The sequence below is a fragment of the Rhipicephalus sanguineus genome, chromosome 11 (genome assembly GCF_013339695.2).
Source record: "Rhipicephalus sanguineus isolate Rsan-2018 chromosome 11, BIME_Rsan_1.4, whole genome shotgun sequence".
In the NCBI taxonomy this organism is placed as follows: Eukaryota; Metazoa; Arthropoda; class Arachnida; order Ixodida; family Ixodidae; genus Rhipicephalus; species Rhipicephalus sanguineus.
In genome coordinates, this window is record NC_051186.1 from 102,113,066 (window position 1) to 102,136,081 (window position 23,016).

Sequence of the window (23,016 nt, forward strand, 5' to 3'; positions counted from 1 at the left end):
CAAATAAAGAATCAAGCGCGCGTGGCAACATGCAGCTACATAATTAGCACAACTACAGCAACCTATGCGCATGACTGTTCAGAACTATTAAAAGCGATATGTAGGCAACGGCAGGGGCAAAACAAAGTTTATTTTTAAGACTTTGTACAAAACGCTAGCGAAGATACGGTGCGGCGATTCCTCGAAACACAACGCTTCAAAACAGCGTTTCGGGCTTTTTCCCGAGAACCTGGAAAACGTCGCTGCATTATCGAGAAGCGTCTGCGACATTTTTTCTTTTTTTTTGTAGGAACGCCAATTTGCAAGGTGGCGGCAAGTAAAACAGTTGACTGTCTTCGTGTCTGGTATTTACCATATGAGAACACATAAATCCATTCCACTTTGCTAAATATTGAAGTTAATACAACATCTACGGTAATCCAGTTATAGCGTAACGCTTTCTAATAAAGCTTTATTGTTAATAGGACTATTTAGCTTCGCATGCGAGGTACGCTACCAGGAGGGCCTGAACTCTTGTCAAATTAGCGAGGCTCGATTCCGCCCATTGATATTAGCTATCTGTACAGAAGCGATGCGATTACGCAGCGAAAATAGGACACATGTGTTGGCGGGTAGAAATATGCGCTAACTTCTTGTGAACAGTAGGAGCTTAAATAGGGTACACCTAAGGAGATGAAAGTTAATTGAAGAAGTCGGCACTTGGGACACAGATAAGTTCCGGAACAAAACAATCTCATTTGGCAATAAGCCCTGCACGTGCTCTTCGCAAATTCGAACGTTTGTGGGCACCGGGGTAGCGACAGAAAAAAAATACCTACGTGGCTTACACCCTGAATGAGTCTCTATCCCGGTAAAACCTCGTGACGGCCTCGTCAAATGTAGAATAGTCGAACTAAAAAGATCTGAATAAACACGACCTATCATGACGAATGAAAGGGTAGGAACCATGCACTCACGAGATGCCGCCAGAACCGCCGAAAATCCATAGAACCCCGCCGAGTCGCAGCACGCGTTGGGGAAGCGCCACATCCTGATAGAGGTAGGCCTAATCGAGCACACGAAGAGCCGAACTTCTGACGCACTGTGCGAAGACAAGGTGTCGGTACGAGCGTTGTTGAAACAGTGAGTGCTCGTATAACTAGATGGCCACCAGCGGCTCCGGAGATGGCACAGTCCATGGGCAGTCGAACACCACGATGAAGATCGGGCTGATCCAAATCGGGAAGTTAAAACAAGACAGAATATACAAAATACGCAGGAATAGGCTTGCCTGCGCAAAACTGACCACCGAGTTCTCAGTGTTCCTTCATACAGCAATCTGTTTAAACGGCACTCTACTGCAGTAGCTTTGTTCTTTTTGCGCCAACCACAAGTTGGACTGAAGTCCAGCCCTTTCAGATTGGCTGGGTCGAGCCACGTGGTTAGCAGCGGGAAGAAAACGTCACGTGATCACAGACTCCTGCAACCAATAGTAGCGGGATAGGGACGGGACCACTCACTCTCGCAACGCCTGAAGCGAAGAGGGCGAGGAGGCGGGCAGACCTTCCTTCAGTGACTCACAGTCTTGAAGATAAAGGCCTGACCTGGTCCTCCTAGAAGTGAGCAGTGGAATGAGCCTCCCACTGACACCCTTATCCTTTCCAAGAATATTGCCCCGTTGTTGGAGCTCCAGATAATCCTCTTAAACTCTGAGGGGTTTGACAATAGCAATGGGCATGCACTAGGCCCGTTGTCTTTCAAGGAAAAGCAATTCGTCGTGGTCGACCTCTCTCTGACCAAGAGGGTTTCCAGGCGCACGTGGCGTGTTTCTCGGAAAAGCCAATGCACTCGCATTCTCTTGTGCTGGAACGGCGCAACATGAGATCGTTTGAGCACAGTTCAGTTGCACTCGGAGGCTAGTTTGACGGTTCGGCGAAAATAATGGCCACCTTACAAATAGTAACTCCGCACTCGCGCGCAAGTATACTTTCCAAAGAGACACTTTCCACCACACTCTTTTGAATTCCGCGGCATCTCCCCCTCAAAAGCGCACGTACAGAAGCCTGCACCAATGGACGCGCGCTCCAGACTGACGTCGTGAGCCGGACAGCCTGCGGAGGACGTTGCCGAGTGCATGAGCGGTACTATTTCTTCAGTCGCGGAGGCGGCTGGCTGCCGCTCTTCGGTCGTCTGGGCGGGACCCTTCCGGACTTCTGAAGTTGTATCCGACTATAGCTGTCTCATTCAACACTCGTCCCTGCTTTGCGTTTCTTTCTCCACCAAAGAGCTTACTATGAGACGTAATATATCCCCGGAGAAATTCTTGAGAAGCCTTTGTGCCGCAGGGGAACATTCGCTGGAGTGTAGAGGGTTGAATACGCTTATAGCTAGAAAACCGTGGAACGAAAATTCAATATTTCAAAATCAGCGTCCAGATTTTAGTCATGGTGGAAATCAGTATCGATGGGTTTTTTTTTCGAAACTTGAGGTCAAACCCCTTTCATAAATGACCCATATATAGGATATTGGAAAGGCGTTCTTTCAATGACAACGTTAGGTGACATTTTGTCCAATTCGCTGTGCCCCCCCCCGCCATCTATGTTTTTACCATCTTCAGTGTCTCGGCACTTGTGGGATTAAATTTCGTGATTGCAGCACGCTAGATGATTGAGACGCCTGGCTTAGCGAGTGGAAGCTGCAAAATCGGTCCCGGCAACGCATTTGTCATTTGGAGGGGGGGGGGGGGATATGCGGCTTCCACATATGCCAAACTCAGAGGGTATTATGGCTGCACCCAGTGAGCTCTGGTTGAAAAGGTCCATCGGAGGACACGCTTGAGCGCGTCTATTTTCTGCGAACGCCTCATTTTCTAGGTGTCCGGCGGCCGATGCCGGCGATACTGAGACGGTAAATGGGCTACGTCGCGCGCTCTGGTCAGTAAAGGGTGCCTACAAAATAAGAGGTCACATGATCTACATGAGCGAAAGGATTATCTGCTAAATTTAGCTTTGCTAGAGGGTTGGTTGTTCATACAGCGTAAATTGTGCGCGTGTTGTCTATTTCGCGCAGTCCAAGCTTTATTCTTGCGTTTCCAAACTTCAGTAGGCGTCGGGACGCGTCACGTTCGTTTTGCTGCGCGCGGCTGGGAACGCTAGAGCTCACGCAGCCATCCGCACTTCCTGCTGCAGTTTGAGCAAATATGGCTCACTAACTGACAGCTTTTATTTATTTTACCCTCAGGGTACACAGTACATTTCAGAGGGGAACGGCAATGCACAACAATAAAAAAAACAAGGAACACAAAGCAAATGGTTACTACGCATATGCTACGCATATAAATAGTTACTACGCATATGCTAGCTAGCTTGTTTTCCACACAAAAGCCTCAACCACAGACTAGCAGACGGATAATTATTTCCTATTTGTTCCGGTCGTTCCTTTCTTTCGTTTCCCCCTTTCTCTCGGTGAAAGAGTAAACTTACAATGAGGCGTGACATTCCTGAAGTACGTCTTGAGAAGCCTTGGTGCTGATCCTGCACCTTCGTATGAAAACACATAGAGCGATAAAAGCAGTCAGGAAAGAAGGTTTACAAGTGTTGCCAAAGTGGGCGCCAGGGGCAACACTCTCTACGACGGGGTTGCTTTGTCGACACTTTCGGGAAACGGGAGACAGCATGAACGAATGGATTCGAAGCGCGCCGTTCAGTACACAACGAGCGCGGTGCAATGGGCATTTCTGAGAACGCGGCCGCCGCTCCCGTCGTAGTATGGTGACGTCAAGAGGCCTCTGCTAGTCTAGAGGGTGTTGGCCAGGGGTCGCTCACTATTTTGCAAAGTGTCAATGGGCCTTTTTCAGTAGAGTCACTATTTGGATGGATGCTATGAGCGTCCCTTTTATAACGGGGCGGTGACAACCCTTACAAAAATCCATTTAGACAGTCTATAGACTGTCTAAACACATTTTTAGAGTGTCTATAGACTGCCTAAATATATTTTCGTAAGGGAAGTGTGCCACCAGGCTCGACAAAAAAAATCTCTTTCCTCTTTTTCTCGGCCTAACGCCTAAAATCTATCTTACTAGAGGGTGATTCCACGTAAGATCGAACAAACGATGGCTGGTCGACCTCTCAAATTTATTTCAAAATTTTATATATTATTGCCTGATGAGTGGAAAGAAGAGATCCGCAATTTGTTTTGCCGCCAAAAATTTTTTCGAACCACAGGAAATCAATAATGACGAAGAGGTGGAGTGGAGCGCTCATCCACTCTGCTGTTTTGGCCAACTTTCGTTATGAATTGCAGAAAATATATTAAAGTTAGGCAGCTGAAATTTATTTACCTAAATATATGCATGTTTTTGCTTCTGCTCAGGTATTTTTAGTTTTTATGTGTAGTGTAGATGTTTTTATAAAAAACCTCAAAAATGGCCCAATCGGCAAAATTTTCTTTACTTTGAAGGTCTTTATCTCAAAAAAGCCTTGTAGGAGAGGTACGAAAATTCCGCATTACGTTATTCACATCTTTATCTACCAAAGTGCCAAATCTTGAATTTATATAGTTTTCCAGTAAAGAGATATGATCGGGCTAAGTTCAAGAAAACACCGAACAATGAAAACTTCTGACGACAATTAAAAAAAACCCCATTTTTTAAATTTCTTAAACTTTGTCCACTTATTCTCCTCCACATCAGCTTTCACAATCATTAAAAACATGTTGCATAATGTCGTTGCACTAATTGTTACGGCCCCTCCAATGAGACCCTTAGGCAAGGATGCGCAATTCCGACTTCTTGCCCAGCAAGTGTATAAAATGCAGGCAGGATTGAATTTCTTTTTATTGAAGGGCCAGCAGGTACCTAAAAAGGTGTCGCCGGCCCTGAAGACGTTCATTTTGAAAATATTTGGTCACTGCAGCGGCCACGAGCGCGGGGCTACCGATCAGGCGCGCGCGCACCCGAGATGCTCGTTGTAAGAGACGGCGCAGTGAGAGCTCGTTTTCGCGTTCTCAGACCGATTGAGTTCGAAACAGCAACACCTCTCGGGTGATTTGAACGCACGTGCACCGGTAGTCGCAGCGATCTGGTTAATTGCGTCGCTTTCTTTTTCAGGGGGCATAAGAATGTCATCGTTAAACTGTGCGTTCCGTGAAGATCTTTCATTGCAGTGGTAGCAAAAGCACGCGTAGCACAAGTAGTCCGTCTCACTGACATTCACTGATCTTTCGGGCGTTAAACGTTCCTTCAAAGCATTTATGTCTAGGTTGGTAACTCTGCGAAATTTTGGCTTCTCTGCAATAATTAAAGGAGTACTGACACGATTTTGAGACATCACAAAAGGGACATTTTTTGCTTCGTTGGTATACAGTGTCCACGCTGTCCACACACTGGAGTCGGAGAACACGTATCAAATATTTTAATTTGACTTGGAAGTTTTCGTCGCTGAGCATTTGCAAGCCAGCCACACTGCAAGGACATTATCCCGACAAGTCAAGACAGTTCCTCCGAGTTCGCGACTTCTGCGTCCTGCATGCAGCCTAAGTCGTAGAGATCACTGTCAGGGTCACTGGACGACAATTTACTCATCGTTGTCTATTGCACCACGAGCAGATGACGGATTTCCCGCTAGTACGTCACAAATTTCTGTATCTCCGTGACGTCACACTGCTATGAAACGACACTGAGAAGCCACCCCCTCGATATCGAAACCGAAAGTGTCTTTTTAAGCTGGCGCTACTTAAAATATATAGGATGCATTCCCAGGCACCACAATAGTCGTTTTAGGTTTCTCGACACCAGTATTTTTATTTAGAGCAACAATACGAAATTTTTAAAAATTCGTGTCAGTACTCCTTTAAGCTTCTTGTGCTTCGAAAGGTAGTCTCCACAATAGACTCATTCAGAGCTATACTTTCTCGTCATGAGACGCACAGGAGGAGTAGAGTAAGAGCAAAGCACAAGAACAATCCGCGCCGAATGAAGTGTGAACAGCGCACCGAACACGCGGCCAGTTCACGCCGTCTGCTGCCGACATCTAATATAGGCAAGCGCATCCGGTTACCGATAGTTTTGCTTTTCTTTCCTTTGACAATCCATATTTTGCTTTGCCACTGGAGCGCCACGTTCATGCTTTCCACTGATCGCAACTGGCGCAGCGCAGTTTCTGTGGCAGCAGCGTGCGTGAAGCGAGCGCTCATAGCTCCCTTATAGAGTTTTCATCTTGCTTCCATCTCCGCCGTGTTATCAGCGCCTAGCTGAGATGCGAACAGAGGGCGGATAGAATAGCGAAGCTCCAGTGCACGTGCGTTCAAGTCACCCGAGAGGTGTTGCTGTTTCGAACTCAATCGGTCTGAGGACGCGAGAACGAGCTCTCACTGCGCCGTCTCTTACAACGAGCATCTCGGGTGCGCGCGCGCCTACTCGGTAGCTCCGCGCTCGTGGCCGCTGCAGTGACCAAATAATTTCAAAATTAACGTCTTCAGTGCCGGCGACACCCTTTTAGGTACCTGCTCACCTTTTAATAAAAAGAAATTCAATCCTGCCTGCATTTCATACACTGGCTGGGCAAGAAGTCGGAATTGCGCATCCTTGCCTAAGGGTCTCATTGGAGGGGCCGTAACTATTAGTGCAACGACATTATGCAACATGTTTTTAATGATTGTGAAAGCTGATGTGGAGGAGAATAAATGGACAAAGTTTAAGAAATTTAAAAAATGGGTTTTTTTTTTAATTGTCGTCAGAAGTTTTCATTGTTCGGTGTTTTCTTGAACTTAGCCCGATCATATCTCTTTACTGGAAAACTATATAAATTAAAGATTTGGCACTTTGGTAGATAAACATGTGAAGAACGTAATGCGGAATTTTTGTACCTCTGCTACAAGGCGTTTTTGAGATAAAGACCTTCAAAGTAAAGAAAATTTTGCTGATTGGGCCATTTTTGAGATTTTTTATAAAAACATCTACACTACACATAAAAACTAAAAATACCTGAGCAGAAGCAAAAACATGCATATATTTAGGTAAATAAATTTCAGCTACCTAACTTTAATATATTTTCTGCAGTTCATAACGAAAGTTGGCCAAAACAGCAGAGTGGATGAGCGCTCCACTCCACCTCTTCGTCATTATTGATTTCCTGTGGTTCGAAAAAATTTTTGGCGGCAAAACAATTTGCGGATCTCTTCTTTCCACTCATCAGGCAATAATATATAAAATTTTGAAATAAATTTGAGAGGTCGACCAGCCATCGTTTGTTCGATCTTACGTGGAATCACCCTAGAGGAACAAAAACGTAAATTCTCAGCCCATTTCTCTGCCCTTTATGGAAGACTGACCTTAATTTTCCCAATATTTATATTTGCCCTTTCTCTCTAACTCTCTGACCGTCTCTTACTCATTTCAATCGCGGGTGCGTTCAGCTTCCCATTGTTGTCCCTAAAACCGAAGGCTTCTGTAGGCTTGTGCCCAAACGTACTTGGGTGGATATCTCCACATTCAATCAGAACATGCTCCGCCGTTTCCTTATCTTCCCCGCTGATGATGATGATGATGAATTGTGGTCCTGCCCTTTGTAACGGGTGCGTACCCGCAGCAGTAAGGTCCGAACAGCGCCTCCAGTGGAGATCACCGAAATCGAAACTGGGGGTCCGTGGCCTCCGAAGTCACCCGCCACGCATCGGTAAAGAAATCTCGTGGGTCTGGCATTTTTCGGGATAATTTGCAAACGACGCCAAGTGCCCCTCAGTTCGCACCTGTCGCCGCCCTGTGCAACGTTTATAGAAGCTGTCCAGCCCTGTGTCCCCCCAAAAACATGGCGCGCGTCAAGACACCACCACCTTGCATGCGCAGGCAGTCACCCGAAAGAAAGTCCATTGTTCAACCGGCGTCACGTGAAGCAGTCAAACACGTACACTGCCCGCGAGGGGAAAGCAGGCTTCCAGGTAACGTACTATGAGCCTGAATAGTATGAGGAGGCAAGGCCGAGTTCTTTGTGTACTTCAAAAACGCTTCTACAGTCAGTTGAGTACAAAGGAGAGCGACCAGGCAATTCCTGGAATCCTCGGCACAATAGCCTAACCTAAAGTCCCTAGATTTTTCGCTTTTACTTAAGTACCGACAACTGCCTCCTTTCACGGCCCTCTCTAACGCGCAGCTGGCGTCCGACGCCATTTTGTTCCTAACTTGGAAGATTTACAAAGCCATGCGCGTCTAAGTACACTAGCCACGCACCTTTCAGCGGACAATATGCTACCGCGACGCGCCTTTCTCCTCCCGTCAACCCCCTGTCATTAGTGAATGGGGGACGCGTTTCACCAGGTGCCTCTTTTTCTTTCTTTTTTTCTTTTTCAGCAGTCTCATGTGGTTATATTGTGCATTGAAGACGTGGCGACTAGATTTAGCCACTGAAATCTGGAGAAATAACCCATCCGTGTTTTGACGGCTTAGTAATGTTTAGAGGCGCCACTTTTGACAAATGGCGGAACTGACGTGAAACAACTTGATGTTTTCTTCACAGATGGCGCAACCACCCAAAAATGTTTCCGAGATTTATTATTTCTTGAAAATCTTTCATTTCAAGCCCTGCTCCTTAAAGTTAGTGAGTACTGGTAATTTGAAGACACTACATGGCCCTGCTAATGTGCAATACTTGTGGTGAATTAGTCTAAAAAGAAAAAAAGTAAATTTGCACGAACCTGTCAAGCAGAAAAATGAGCTAAATTCACTGCTGTCCTACATATTTTTTAATTAACGTACGACAATTTTCTCTTCATACCTAGAGAAAGGCTTGCTGCTTGAATATTGGAAGATTTCAGAGTTTCAGCTTGGATAGTTTTGTCCCTTCGTCGGTAATGCCTGACCAAGTGGAGCCATGAATTGCCGAATTGAAGTAGTAATAATTCAAGAACTGTTCATCAGAACACAAAACAACTTCGCGTAGACATAAAGTACATTGTAGCCTGGAAATTGGAGCATGCGTTATAAATGCTTTACTGGCAATATCTTTTCATAGAAGCCTTGCCTAACGCTTCATTAAAAGGCTCAGCAAATTCTTTTGTCCATTCTTGTCAATTCTTTTGCCACACGCAAAGCACCGAAAGGACACTTCTCAGTAGAAAGCACGCACATGATATCCTCGAGTACCCTATGTCGTGGGGCTTGTTGGTAATATATTAATATGTGAATTTAAACTGCGCTTGGGACGAGACACCACAGCCTACTTTTAGTCTGACATCTCGTTCTATACGCAGTTTAAATTCAAGTAATAACAGAATACACCACCACAAAATACGCGCAAAACAATTTCGTGCTGCGCGTTTCAAGCTGCTTTCCAACGTTGCGCTACCAGCTTCATTTCTAAAGTGTTCCGTCTCTTTGAACCCGTCCTTCGCATTTAATTCAAAACATTTACCGAGTTGCCTCCACCGCAACTGCCAGGAATTCATTATGAGATGGACCATACTGAAAGACGCGTGATGGATTATAACCACCCGAGTTTTCTTTTTTTTTAACGTGCACTACAGGGTTCCTGCCCCTCGTAGTGCGAAAACTACGGCCGAGAACGGAACGAGAGCATTCGCACTCAACAGCGCACCGCAGCACTACGCAAGCAGTCACCGCTCCTGGTACTCGTATACATACGCCATAGGAGCTGGCACCCAGAACGCTCAACATTAAACCGGACAATAATGGTTGGGCTTTTTTGTCCCAAAACTAGGATATGATTATGAGTGACGCTGTAGTGGAGGCCTCCGGAAATTTCTACCACCTGCGGTTCTTTACCGTGCACCTAAATCTAAGTACACGGGCCTCAAGCATTTTCGCCTCCTCCAAAAATAGGGCTGCAGCGACGGGGATTGCGTAATGATGCAAAACAGACGTAATTCGTGTGGAGTAATGATAGCCAGAAGAACGAGAGAGCCCTGTCATTAGATCTGGCATCTCTCGTACGCAGCCCCAAGCAGCGCTTGAAATACATTGGTCACTCTGCTTCCGATAGATGTATCCTGATTGTGGTGAAGTGCGCGGAGTTCAAAGTGCGTGCCCGGTGAATTGCGCGGAGTTTGAAGTGCGCGCCGTGGAACCAAATCGAAGACAACGAAAAAGGAACTTGCACGGGCCTAGAAGAGCCAAAAGAATAAAGAAGTGAAATGCCAATGAGAAAGAGCCACAGCGATCGTTCGGAAGCACGCGGAGAGAGAGGAGAGAGAAGAGGAAGAGGAGTAGCTGGGAGGCAGCCAGGAAGACGGGTCACGCGTGTCGGCCGTCGGGTTTCGGACCCGAGCCAAGACCCCTAACCCTTTCGACCGGTGACCTGAGGGTAACCATGGCTACCTGCTGCTGTGCTTGGCGGGGCGTCGCTCGTGTGCTGCTCCTGGTCCGACGTTCCTGTGCCCGTGGACAGGTTTGAGCAGTCGGGCTTCGAGCTCGAACGAGGCTGTCCGGCCGGAACCCTTCTCGGAGCCGACGGGTCGTCATCGTCTCCTCAACAACGAGGCTGCCGATACAGCGGGCCATCGAGCGGCTCTGCTTCGACGGCGACGGCAGCGGCATCAGCTCCAGACTTCGCTCCAAGGCATCGTCATCGCTAACCTTGGTGAGACCGGCACCGCGTCTTCTCTACTCTCCGCGACAAGCTGAAGGCTACAGACTGAGGGATTAGGAACTAAGCACGTAGTTTATTCGTTCTTAGTGACTTAGCCTCTGTCGGAGAGTCTGTTATTCCTGTAGGGTACGCTTCTGTCTTTGTTAGTGTGGTGTGTTCTGGTGTTAGTGTTGTAATTAAATGTGGTTTGCTAGCGGTCTCGTCCTTTTGGGGAGTGTCTTGAGGTGGCATCTCGGACATTCCAAATAAAGAAAGAACCTGCACGTTGTGCAAAACCAAAAACCACAACGTAACATTGGCGTCCGCGACAGGACGAGGCCGTTTGTAAACATCGTGAGGCAAAGCTATTCTGAAAGATGAGTACGGCAGAGTTTACCGCCTTGGCGTTACGCATAGGTTTGGAAGGCGCGGAACTGAAAGCATGGATTGAGGAACGAGAAGCTCGAGCGCGTGAGGAGAGGGTCGCAGAACGTGAAGAACGAAGGAGAGCTCTGATCGAGCAGTTAGAACGTGAAGAACGAGAGCAGAAAACGCTTCTGCTAAAGCTGAAGCTCGCAGGGACTTCGAAGACGCAGGTAGAAGAGACACACGATATGTCGGTGGTTAGATCTAGGGAACAGGAGTTTGAGGTGAGCTCTCAAAACGGTGTCTATAGGCGCGGGTTACGCTCCTTCGGTGCGGTTGTCCTGGAACCTCGCAATAGCTTTTCTTTGGAGTCAGGGGCACAGCTAGAGGATGGCACAAAGGTGTGTAGCCAGGCAGCTAGGAATGGTCAGGTAGAGGTCGACGAAATAGCGTATAGCTTCAGGAGCACAGAAAAATGTTCAGTTACCGATGAGTTGTGCTTGACAACCTCTGGGAGGCAAAGCACGGGCCTTCAAGAGGCTAAGGAGTTTCAGAGTAGCTCTAATGAAGGAACACTGGAGATTTTCCAGGGTGATTACGGCGAATGCCGTACAATGAACTCTAATGTGGTAAGTTCTGATGATTCATGTGGGCTGCAAGATGTGGCCAGAATTGATTCAGACATGGTCATGCACCATGCAAATGACGAACATGATGAGAAAGCGAGGCCAACTTGTCTGGTTAATGATAAGAGAACTTATCCGAGAGAGCTAGACGAGAGTGCAGAGGCACAGGTCAAAGCTGACCGAATAGGGTCTCAACTAATGTCATCAATATACGATGACATGGCCTTATGTGGTGACCTAACTGGAAATGTGAAAAAGAGCAAAGAAACTACCACCAAATTGGATGTTGACGTTGAGGGTGGTAGTAGAGTCCTAAAGCAGTGCTCCTTAAGCAATACAGAAATCGAGGCGTCATTTGGGACATCCTGGGAGGCAGAAGGCAGGTGCTTAGAGAGTTCGAAACCTCAGCCAGCTGGGCGGCTCAAACTAGACGTCGACGTGCCTAAAACAGTGGTTCGAACGCTCCTCGCTCTGAGTGCGTGGAAGAAACGCGTCCACTTGGATTGCAACGCTTGCTGGGTTTGGGCGATCAGGTCGGCAGGGGGTCAGACTGTAATCGGGATTTACAGCCAGATGTCTGGGCGCAAACGCTGCCAAGCGTCTCCGGTGCTTTGTGGCAGACCGAAGGCCAATGCCGTTCGTCTCATTTGGGACGCAATCACTTGAGCGTCGAAGGGAATAACCGGTGGCTTTTCTGGATTTTGACTATCGGCAGCAGGATTAACATGTATATTTTTTTGTACATATTCTGCTTATGGACTTACATGTGAAGTGGCGAGGTGAACATTTCGTGCAGCTGTTTGACTTTTTAGTGAACTGTTGGTGTGTAATACAGATATTGATGTTTTAGGAAACTAGTATGGTAAACAAGTGCGTTAGTAAACTGTATAGTGCCCATAGTGGTGGATATGTGGACAACGTAGTGAACTGTGTGGGGGACATATATGTGATGCATTTGCGCTGTGGTGTAAAACGCGCACTTAACGGCAGTTTTTTTTTTTCTTGGAAAAAAAACTTAAATGAAAGGGGGGCCTCTGTGGTGAAGTGCGCGGAGTTCAAAGTGCGTGCCCGGTGAATTGCGCGGAGTTTGAAGTGCGCGCCGTGGAACCAAATCGAAGACAACGAAAAAGGAACTTGCACGGGCCTAGAAGAGCCAAAAGAATAAAGAAGTGAAATGCCAATGAGAAAGAGCCACAGCGATCGTTCGGAAGCACGCGGAGAGAGAGGAGAGAGAAGAGGAAGAGGAGTAGCTGGGAGGCAGCCAGGAAGACGGGTCACGCGTGTCGGCCGTCGGGTTTCGGACCCGAGCCAAGACCCCTAACCCTTTCGACCGGTGACCTGAGGGTAACCATGGCTACCTGCTGCTGTGCTTGGCGGGGCGTCGCTCGTGTGCTGCTCCTGGTCCGACGTTCCTGTGCCCGTGGACAGGTTTGAGCAGTCGGGCTTCGGGCTCGAGCTCGAACGAGGCTGTCCGGCCGGAACCCTTCTCGGAGCCGACGGGTCGTCATCGTCTCCTCAACAACGAGGCTGCCGATACAGCGGGCCATCGAGCGGCTCTGCTTCGACGGCGACGGCAGCGGCATCAGCTCCAGACTTCGCTCCAAGGCATCGTCATCGCTAACCTTGGTGAGACCGGCACCGCGTCTTCTCTACTCTCCGCGACAAGCTGAAGGCTACAGACTGAGGGATTAGGAACTAAGCACGTAGTTTATTCGTTCTTAGTGACTTAGCCTCTGTCGGAGAGTCTGTTATTCCTGTAGGGTACGCTTCTGTCTTTGTTAGTGTGGTGTGTTCTGGTGTTAGTGTTGTAATTAAATGTGGTTTGCTAGCGGTCTCGTCCTTTTGGGGAGTGTCTTGAGGTGGCATCTCGGACATTCCAAATAAAGAAAGAACCTGCACGTTGTGCAAAACCAAAAACCACAACGTAACACTGATGAACACTCACCTGGGTTGCCACGCGAGTCAGTCTCAGGAGAGTGTTCAGCTGGCCAGATGTGGGTTGGATCTTGCCATCCTTCAGAGCAAGATGAGCAAAGTGCTTGAAACTTGCGTTGCCACGAATACGGCTGCGAGGCTCAAAGGTGCACTTGTGTGGCTCTTCGTGCTTGCGGTTGTAACGGACGCAGCCTTCGAAGATGTCCGGCATCTGCGTGCAGAAGATTGCCGCACAGAGCAGCAGAATGACGGTGATCCGGAACATGGTTTTGAACTGATGTTCTCGAAGGAACAGATTTAGATGCGGCGATGTGCCGCGATACACGATCCCTGAACGGGAAGTGTCGACAAGTGGCGCTGGCTTTTATACCATGCGAGGCAAAGCCAGCCTGTGCTGATAATAAGTTATTTTGATTACATAGAATGGCGGTGTATATTTCAGAAAAACGCCAGGCCTGCGAGGAAAGCGCAGCACAGTCAGAGCGAAAGCTCGAAGAGCGGCATTTCTAGAGCCCGTTATAAACTGTCTTGTGGCTACTAATACAAGTACATCAGCAACGTACCCACTACGCCACAAATAATAATTTCTGGGATCCCCCGGCGGCTTAAACTCATCAGGACCGATGAATAAAACTTCTTGACTGACTGACTGACTGGGATGTTGGGAAGCACCCACCACGACATCATTCGTTATTCTTCGGAGAAGCGAGGTACCATCTGTAAGGCATTATGTGCATTTTGTTGATGCGACGGTTGATGACGATCAAGAATTATGGCTGAGCCCTTTGTAATGGGTTGGAAGTAGCGGTGCGCGAATATTCGAAAGTTTCGAATAATCGTCGAATATTACATTCGAAATATTCGTATTCGATTCGAAAATCGTGTATTCGAAAAGTTTCGAATATTCGATAACTTCGAATAATCGAAAAATTCGAATATGCGATTCGATTATCATGCATAAAATAACTCGTCTTCCACATTTCTGCTGCGTTCGTATAGCTAAAAACGTTGCCAAGAGGAGCAATAAACATCGTATGTACACGGAGGCACGATATCTGCCTGCGACGAGCGCCCAAATACGTGTGATTTATTGCTGGTGCATCTCCGACGTGCAGCGCTGTTGGCGATCATGTAACCGTACATTTTCAATATTATGCGGCCGTAACGTGCCGCACTGCCACTCGTTCACTATGCGGGACCACTTCTGAAGAAAGACAGTGACCCATGGGACTGGTGGCGGACTGTAGGCACCTTCAGATACCCCGGTCTGGCAAAGCTTTGCCCCATGTAACTCCCTATACCAGCCGCTTCTGTTCCAAGCGAGCGTGCCTTTTCAGTGGCAGGGGGGGGGGTGTCTCTGTTAGAAGGGAGCGCCTGCTGCCTGATCATGTGGAGCAACTCATATTTCTTCATGATAACATCTAGTCATTACTTTCATTGTGCCGTGATATTTGCTTGTGTTGTGATGTGCATTGTGCTAGCCTGGACATGGTGTTCTGGAGATAGCAGTGTATGTTGTGTTGCCAGTCAGGCTGTTAATGTTTTTTTTTTTTTCAAATATCTACATGGTAAATAAAATATCGTTACTGTGGGGGCATTTTTCTTTTGATATTCGGTATTCGATTCGATATTCGAAGGTGAATATTCGTATTCGATTCGTATTCGAAAAATTTGATATTCGCACGCCCCTAGTTGGAAGCTTTGAACGACCCACTAGTTACGTAATTCATATTGTGTGACGTCCGGTCGTTATTTAACTGTCCCACCACGCTTTATAACACAGTTAACCGGAGAAACGGAGAGAGAGAGAGAGAGAGAGAGAGGCAATTAACTTTATTGAGAGCCTGAGGAAATGGATCATGAAAGCCTTATGGGCTTCCTTGGCAACCAGTAGAAGTGCACTTGCGAGCAACCCACTACGCTATAAATCATCATAATTTTTGTGAAGTAGGGAAGCAGCCGCTATGCAATTTTTAGCAATTCTGCAGAGAACCGTGGTACTCGCTGAACACCTGTAAGGCATTATGTGCACTTTGTTGATGCTGTGGCTGATGACGATGAAGAATTATCGCAGAGGCCTTTGTAATGAGTTGGAAGCATTCAACAACCCACTCGTCTCGCAATTCGCATTGTGTGACGCCCTGTTACAGGATTCGCCTTTGTGTGACGCCTGGTTGTTATCCTACTCTTCTACCACACTACATTATATGTTAATGTGGTTCCGTCCCGACATGAAGCCCGTATAGGGTCTTTTTGCAACGCAGGTTCAAGCACCGGCATGGCTCTGAGGTAGAACACTGGGCTCCGACGCAGAGGGCCCATGTTCGAACCTCGTTCCATCCTGGAAATTTTTTTCTTATTTCCTTTTTTTCCTTATTTGGTGCGATAGCAGTTACGGACACAGGCGGCGGCGGACAACTGCGGCGCCAAAAACGGCCGTTGAAATGATCTCACAACAGCTTTCGCTGTAAAAAACAAAACAAAAAAAGCTATCATTTCGTTAAAGCAAACAAACATGCCATGCCAGTTTGCTCGCATCACGTGATAGTTCGAACAATTTGTTCGTCTGACTGGAGCGTAGCAGCTTTCTCATGCCCACTTACATAAATGACGTGATCACGTTTTCAAGAACGTGATCCGCTAATATCTACCCTGCTCATCGAGCAGCAACTCTGAACTTTGATTATAAAGGCGCGGTCGCGATCGCTGGCGCGCGCACTATCACGGCAGACATCAGGAGACGGCTCGTATACCCTTCTACGTGCTGTGCTCTGAACGCGAAGAGACTCTACGAAAACCGCTACTCCCCCTGGAGCGGCCGTATTCTTTTACACAAAGGTTTTTAGAGTTACGCGACACTGGATTACAGTTTGATGCCAGGATTACTTCGTACCAGTGTTGGCGGTAACGCGTTACAAGTAACGGCGTTACCGGTAACGCGTTACTTTTTTCAGTAACTTAGTAACGTACTCGTTACTATTACGGAACTGTAACGGGTAACGTACTTACGTTACCACTTTTCGGTAACGCGAGGTGTGACGTTACTCGTTACCTTTTATTCCAATGATCCCAAGAACTTTACACAAAAATTTTTTCCTCTCGTAGGAGCTACTTTCCCAGATGTTATTTTGTCGCAGTGGCGGACTGCTGTCGGTCCGCCAACCATTGACAAAGCGACCACGCGCGGGGTCCTTTTTTTGCGCGGGGAAGATTGCATTTGGGAGAACATTTTCGAAATTTCTTAAATGGATCTATTAGTTTCGGCTGCCATGCTATCGAGGTTCAAGGGGTCATTGATCGTCGATAAATCGAAGCGAAATGCGGTCCTCGGAACCGTCAAAAGCGAGCTGTATAGATTTTCTTGCCCTGCGGAGATCAAGACTTGGAGTAGACTGTACTAGAATATTTTACTCGGGGTATATAGGTTAACATAAACAAAAATAACAAGATCAATGAAAATCATGTGCAGGCTTATGCATTTGAATGCAATCATATTGACTGGCCAAATTAAAGGCAATTTAAATGACTTCAACATTGTTGCGGGTAGCTAACTGAATATATCAGCGACATCAATAGATACGCAAGCATATACGCAGATCCATGAAATACTGTTGGAGAAGTAGGCGCTCTCTGTCACTGCTATTATCGTAACCATCTTTCGGGCCGCCACACTTCGGGAGTGGAGTCCGAGACAGAGCAAAAAAGAAAAGAACGATGCTATTTCAGAGCTCAGAGTAAACTGACGCAGGTCATCTGGTTCTTTTGAGGTCACTAGAAACAAATTGCGCTGAGATGCAGCGGACGCACTTCATAAGGGGAGATGACTCGCTACAGTCTAGAAAAATACAGAGTTCTTTGACTTTGTCGCGCGTCCTTTATCGCCACTGATCTGACTCGCTTTGAAGAGACACGCGAACTCTCCTTGGAGACCATTATACTCCCTTCGGAGAGTCATCGGACCCACAAGAGAGTCAACGTGTCTCTTAAAGAGTGTCATATACGTCGCAAGTCCAGACTTCGCGAATTATTTTTTAGCAAATGTTACTTCATTATTAATATTATTCTTGGTGTTTTACGACCCAGAACCGCGATATGATTATGAGGAATGCGCTAGTGGAGGCCACCGGAAACTTCGAGCACCTCGGTTCTTTAACGTACTCGTAAAGTACACGCGCCTCAAGGATTTTTGCCTCCAGTGAAAATGCGGCCGCCGCGGCCGGGATTCGATCCCACGAACTTCGGGTCAGTTGCGGGGCACCATAACCTCTAGACCAGCGTGGCGGGTACTTGGTATTCATTTAGTAAGTGCGCTCGCTTCCGAAGTGTTATTCCGTGCGGGGAAAAGAAAAACGGAGGGACACTGAGGTTAGCCAGTTCTCAGACCGGCTGGCTACCCTGTGCTGGGGAAAGTGGTAAGGGGAATAAAAGATGAGAGAGAAGAAATCTTATAAAAAGAAGAGTATCGTTTATCGCATGAATTATCGCAATTTTCGATATCTTCTAGGTCACACATCACATTCTCGAGCTTGAGAACATTAAGTTAGCCGGTCCTCGCACGACAGCGCGCACTTTTTGTGCAAACACATCACGCACAACCCATACGTGAACGCGCGCAAGGCGCGCTTACACGCGCAGAAACATGCATGCAATTGCAAGCAATTGAATTTGCAGGCATCACTATACGCTGTAAAAAGTAGTAATTGGAGTGCCTAATACATGCGGGTTAAGAATGGCTCACCTTTGTGGGACTCCAAAGTCAAGATGGCGGCCGACAGATGGATACACGGAGTGGGATAGGTTGAACGAACAGGAGAAAGTGTCTCAGACAGGCTGGCCGACGTTTCGATAGGAGGACATATCTTTGTCAAAGGCGCCTTGTCATCCTTGGCGTGTTAGTTTTAAGGGGTTAGTGTTGACGACATGTCCAACAGCGCCACCGCTGGACATAACGGCAACATTAACCCCTTAAAACTAACATGCCAAAGATGACAAGGCGCCTTTGACAAAGATAGGTCCTCCTATCGAAACGTCGGCCAGCCTGGCTGAGGCACTTTCTCCTGTTCGTTCAACGTATCCCTCAGCTTTGTGGAAAGCACTTCGCGTGTAGGCCATAAGAAGAGCGCGCGTGGCTGCCACGAATTTGATCCGGCCGTCGAAAAGCAGGAACACAGCTTCTGGCATGCTAAGTTGCACTGCCTTTTCTTCGGCCATACCATGCTGAATGCGCAGGTTTTCGTCCAATAAGGATGCCAGCTGTCAAAACAAGAAGAACAATACATGAAATTATGTTTTCAAAACATCCACAGATATTTGCTAAACCTAAACTGCTGTCCTCTTTCATAAAACTCCTTCACCTCTGATATAAATCGTTGGGGCAGACACATGCAGTACTGCAGAGGACACTAATGGGATGTATTAAATTACGAATGTGAGAAATAAACAACAAGACAGCCACGGTAAAACACGACATGAAGGGCTGTGATCTCACTTATCGCTTTTTCTTCAGGCATAACTCGAAGGTAAGCCTGGCCACATTACGTTCCGTTAATAAATGGATCTTTGTTCATACATGTTACATAGTCATTGCCCAGCATAAAACTTCTTCAGCTCTGAGCTCAGTCCGTGCGACAGCAGTATTTCCCACCCCTCCAGAGCATCGTCTTGCTTTACATGGCCTGAAGTTTCGTAAAAAGAATTGTTCTCGCCCACTACAGGCCCATAACAGTGGCGAAGCTTTGGTTGGGGAAGGTGCAGTTGTCAAGGGATGTGCAGAAACAAGAGCACGAAAAAACACAGATATAATTGAGTAAGTAATGGTAAATACAGCTATATTAGAAACCAAGAAGTGTTGTGTAAATGAATGGTATATAATCAAAGTCGCATGCAGTATACAGCTTGTCTTTCACTTCTTTAGGACAGGCCGCTTGTCGCAAAGATGATCTCCCCGTCTTCACTTCCCCAGTGCCATTAGATTGAAGGTTTGGAGCAGCTACCAAAACAAACTACCAAACAAACTACCATTAGCAGCGTTTCCCTCAAATGCTGCTCATGAGCACAAGTAATACTAATGCACACAGGTACTCAAATGGTACAAAAACGTCAATGCACATTGCAACGCTTTGCTCCCGCGAAAGAAAATGCGGCGTAGACTGCTACGCGATGGCTCCTTCGCGCGCCATTCACTCCACAGTGCGTGGGAAGTGCCGGAATTTTTAACTATTTGGAGAACGCCATGTTTCGTGTTGCCAGGATCGCGTGGTTCATTATGTTCATGTGACCTGGTTTCACGTACCAGATCTGTTACGCGTGTTACTACCGTGCTCTCGGAAGCGAGACTGTATACGGGGACTTCAAATGGTTTAGAAGCTGTGAATTCCTTACGAGGTTGGGAACAGTGGCGTAAATCCAGTTAAATCACAAGGGGGGCAGGGGGAACACATCATGGAATAGCGGCCATTTTGTTTTTATTATTATTTATGTAAAGCAGAAAGTTATGCTTTGAAATAAAAAAGACAGGCTCGGCGCAACAGCGAAGCAATGAATGCGATAGCAATAAACTGGAATGTTACGCGAAGAACGGAAAGCAGCTCGAAATTGCCAGCGCGTCGCTCGAGCCCAAAGGACGCACGAAAAGAACGCACACAGGACGAGCGCGAACTAATGCGTCACAGCTCGACACTTGAAGCGCACTGCTCATACATAAAGCAGAACGCAAGAAACGAACGAACAGGCACACGCAGGACGAGCGCGAACTAAATGTCACAGTTGTTACTTATTTCTGTTTGAACAGCCTGCTGCTTTTGCAAACGCGGCCGCTGCAGCGAGCGAAGTGACCTTTGTACCCCCCGCACCAGCCCACCGGCCGCCCCTTTTTTCCTCAAGGTAAGCGCACGAAGGCGACCACGCCCTGTAGGGCAAAGAGCAATGGCGGCGGTGCATGACGGCGGCGACGCGGACGGCAAAAATTAGCCGAGAGTGTGCATATATTTGCTATCGCAAAAAAAATAAAAAGAGCATGGTTTCCCAGCGCATGTAATTGCAATGGTCTATTGAGTCTTCTCCGAAAGCGGTCAAGCGGCAGTTGTGATTGCAATAGTCTCTCATAGATGAAGTGTACTGAACACAGGCCTACATACACTAAAAAATAAACAGGCATTAACAAAAATGGTTGATTGCACCTTAACTCTCAAGCAATTCAAATCGATGGCGTTAGAAAGATATATCTGAAGGGGGACAATGTAATTGGTGTCGTCGTCCCCCCAGCCTCAACTGGTATGCCTGTTCCCAAGAACTGGCGTAAATCGCGGGGGGAGGGGGGGGGGGGGTTAGGACCGCCCTGACCCCACGCGATTTACGCCAGTGGTTGGGAAGGTAAAGAATGCGCCAGCCTGACTGGCAAAGAATAAGCACTTCATTGGGTGAACTTATGCTCGGAAAATCAAGTAACACTCACGGTAGGAGTGACACTCAGAACACGACGATAGCGACAAGGACTGTCGTTCATTAGCTCATCGTCGGTGAAATACTTCGGTCTTTTATACATGAATGACCGAATATTTCAGCGTTATCATTCATATTTGCGTTGGTTCCAGAATACGCTCAGCCGATCGTGCCGTGATCACAATCTCATCAGAAGTCTCGAAACATTCTCGAAAGTGCCCATGCTTACTGGTGTGGCCTTTGGGAAGTAGTAAGACGTGTACAAGTTTTTTGCAAGTGCAGCCTGGCCACATGGAAATACCGAAACAAGTGCGCGTCGCAACATGCAGCTACATAACAAGCACAACTACAGCGGCCTAGGGGCATGACTATTATTATTACCATCTTGCAAGAGCGTCAATACAAAATTGGCCTGCGAAAGCCTCATTGGGCTTGAAGGACGGAGCCGACAGACAGCACAGACAGGAATTGTCGTAGATAATCCCACGAAAGAATGCAGGAATTTTTTGTAGCAGGAACGTGTACGTACAGCAGTGCGAGAAGAAATAACTTGAAACTAACACAAATGACGTCACCTAACTTTAAATGAGATTTTTGTTCAAGCATGCAACAGCGACATAACAACCATGCAATAAGGCAGTACCATCAGTCTTTTGGTAATGGAATTGAAAGCGATCAAAGCCTGAAGAAAAAGACGAACACATGAAAAGGACATATAACATCACTCTAACGTGCAGCAAAACATTTTTTTTCTTTTAGCACAGCAATATCTGTGCGTAGCTTGAAATTACATGTTTACATTGAATGAGCACTGACAAAAATTTTGCACCTTGTTTTTTTGTTGCAATAGATAGCTTATGACCCACTTATCACGGCTTCAAACCTCGTTGGCGCGAGTGCGCGACGATTATTTATTTAGAGATGTTTTTAGAGCGCCCAGTAGCAGTTTCGGTTTCAAAAAGCACCGAACCAGGCAGGAGCACCTCCGGAGGCAAGGTAAACATATCTGGCCCCGTGACCAAGCAAAATTGTGACGTAGGCGACGCACGAGAGCGGGTGCGAGTCTAGGTGCGAGCGGGCGCCGCACTGACAGTTCGTCTGCTACACCAGTTCGTCTGACGCGGGACGCTTTGAGCTGCTTGCTGTTTGTTCCGCGTTTTTCACGCTACAAAAACGGACGTCGTCCGTGTCGTTGCCAGACATGGTTCCAGCAGTCAATAGAGCGTTCCAGTCTGTTTGACATTAAAAAAAGCGTCGCATAAAACCAAATAAAGTGTCCCCAAGCTGGTGCCAGGTCATGTGGCGCCAGCTATGGAGGATTAGAAACAACTAATAAACGCGTAATCTATGTCATCCGAGCATTCGGAAGCACCCATCTCGGCTCGCTGAGCTTACGGCATCGATTATTTGACTATGGCTCTCAAAAACGGCTCCAAATCCGGACGAACACATTGCTGTGGAAGCTGAAGGACATGAATCTAAAGGAAATGGAAGCATCAGATCGGAGCTTACACGCTACAGAGCTCACGGCGGGCACTTGATGGATTCGAAGTGGACGACGACCACTTTTGTCAGTGCGGCCATGTTTTTCGGAGGAACGAATCCCTCGCCGGCGAAGCTTGCCGTGCACGTTGGACAGCTCTCGCGCGTGCGGCGACGGCCGACGTTCTGCGGCACCACGCTGTTGCGGCAGGCTTGCCGCTAGCGTGAGCGGGCCATAACATCTGCCAACGGGCACGACGAGCGAACAGCGGAAGAGCGCACAACCAGCACACGCAAAGCCGCAGGCATGTAGGAAGAAATGGCAAGTAGCACAAGCGGCAAGGGCACAACCAGCAACCAGCCAACCAAACTCGTGACGTAGGTTTGTTTACATTGCCCCCCGGTTGATGTCGGCGTCGCGAGGCGTTCGCATCTCGCTCAGTCGCACGGCATGGCCTTTAAAAATGATTTTAAATATGTTCTGGGCTATATTTGCCTTTCATGTTTCGTAGGCGTTGTGTATGGCTCCACATACATTTATTTCACTCATTATCTCACCTTCAAAATTTTTTGTCAGTGCTCCTTTAAGGTTCCAATACCCCAACGGTATT